The 1,912-nt window shown below is 31.2% G+C and overlaps 1 long non-coding RNA gene across 1 annotated transcript in view; it reads left to right on the forward strand.

Moving 5' to 3' along the window:
- The first annotated feature begins 742 nt into the window (after positions 1–742).
- The window catches only part of LOC106317593, a 2,123-nt gene continuing 953 nt past the window's right edge, over positions 743–1,912 (forward strand). Inside the window, exons 1-2 of the long non-coding RNA XR_001265166.1 lie at positions 743–800; positions 1,092–1,171. This is a non-coding gene — a long non-coding RNA (uncharacterized LOC106317593). The remainder of the gene's footprint in view (positions 801–1,091; positions 1,172–1,912) is intronic.

The raw sequence follows: 1,912 nt of genomic DNA on the forward strand, positions 1-1,912 counted from the left end.
TCATTTTCCGGACAATCGCAATAAACTACATATATTATAATAATTCAATCAATAAATATTAAACAACTGATACAAATATATAACATAAACAATAATAAAATTTAAAACAATAAAAATATCAATAAAAATAACTTTTCAGGTATATTAATTTATAATCGTGAGAAATTAGTGATTGTAACAATATCAAAATCTGCTACTCTTAAAAATAAATAAAAAATATTAGTTATTATTATTTTAGATTTTCTTCAACTATATCAGATTAAATAGGAATCAAACAGAAAAATATAAATAATTACATTTTCCATAATTTTCTAATTTAATAACTTTTGTTCAATAGCAAAAAAATGTGTATGGTTTTTTCAACTCAAACCCACAATATTTAATAAAATTTAAAATATAATCTTAGAGTAAAAACAAATTATATTTATTATTTTCAATATAAAGTAAATTTTGAAATGTTTTATAAAATTAAATTATATTTTAATATAAAATAATTTTAGTGTAAACTCACCCGTCCAACCCCTAGTTTTAAATATAAAACAAAATCTAAAATATCAAAGCAAAGAGGGAGTATAATATTTTCGGAAAGTTATATAAAGACCTAAATTTAAGATTTAAAAACATAATTATTGGGCCTTGTCTTGTTACCCAATGATCTAATATGGTTTGAGAGTTGCGTTGCGTCATCTAAATAAATAATGTTTCGGGTGATCCCCAAATTTTCTAGTTTAGTCCGTTTTCTGCTACGTCGTCAATGACGCTTCTCTTCTTCGACCCAGAGGAAACAATCACTCGACGATGTAAGTTGGTGTTCCTTCGTCTTGTTTCTCACTAGTAGTTTTAGGGATGTCGTATCAATACCATGCAATTGATCAGTCTCTGTTGATCTTTTTTTTTTTCTTTTGCATACAACAACAATTAAGATTCTGGTTCGATTGAATACTCCTCAATTGCATATTCATTACCCTTGCTAATATGAAAAATAATGTTTGTTATTAGATTCCATATTTTTAGGTTTTAATGGAAATTACCATGATCAAATATCTTTACCCTAGACTCATATCTAGATTTGATTTAATCTTATTCCTCAGATTCCTCTCAGTCATCACTTTACACTGATGAAGCTGTGGGGATGCTTCTTAGTGACCATTGGTTCCATTTCCTTCGTTGGGTTTGTGTAGGGATGTTACCTACAGGGTTAGGGCTCGGCCCTCTTTTATTTATTATAAGCCCAGCCCTATTTTAACCCAACTCTATTTTGACCCTATTATAATCAAGGGTTAGGGTTGGTACCAGGGTTAACTCATTTAATTGAAAAAAATATTTCATTTATTTTTGTTCTTAAATTTTAAAGATAAAACTAGAAAAATTAAGATATCATATGATTCTTTCCTCCAATTTGTTGAGCATCAAAATCAAAAGTTTTCCTCCCAAAATCGCAAAATCGAGTTTTTGCTCCACAACTAAGAATAAAATTTTTCCGTCAAAAAAAAAATTGTGTTTTTTTCCGCCAAAACCTAATTTGAGTTTTTCCACCAAAACCACAAAATCAAGTTTTCCCGCCAAAACCGCAAAATCGAGTTTTCCCGCAAAAACCGCAAAAACCGCAAAATCGAGTTTTCCCGCCAAAAACCGCAAAATCGAGTTTTTCTGCCAAAACTAAAACAGCAATATCGAGTTTTAACTACAAAACCGGCAAATCGGGTTTTCCCGCCGAAACCGGCAAATCGGGTTTTTCCGCCGAAACCGGAAAATCGAGTTTTTCCGCCAAAAACCGCAAAATCGAGTTTTTCCGCCGAAACCGGCAAATCGAGTTTTTCCGCCAAAAACTACAAAATCGCGTTTTCCCGCCGAAACAGCAAAAATGAGTTTTCTGCCGAAACCGGCAAATCGGGTTTTCCCGCCGAAACCG

Source organism: Brassica oleracea, chromosome C9 (assembly GCF_000695525.1).
Source record: "Brassica oleracea var. oleracea cultivar TO1000 chromosome C9, BOL, whole genome shotgun sequence".
Lineage (NCBI taxonomy): Eukaryota > Viridiplantae > Streptophyta > Magnoliopsida > Brassicales > Brassicaceae > Brassica > Brassica oleracea.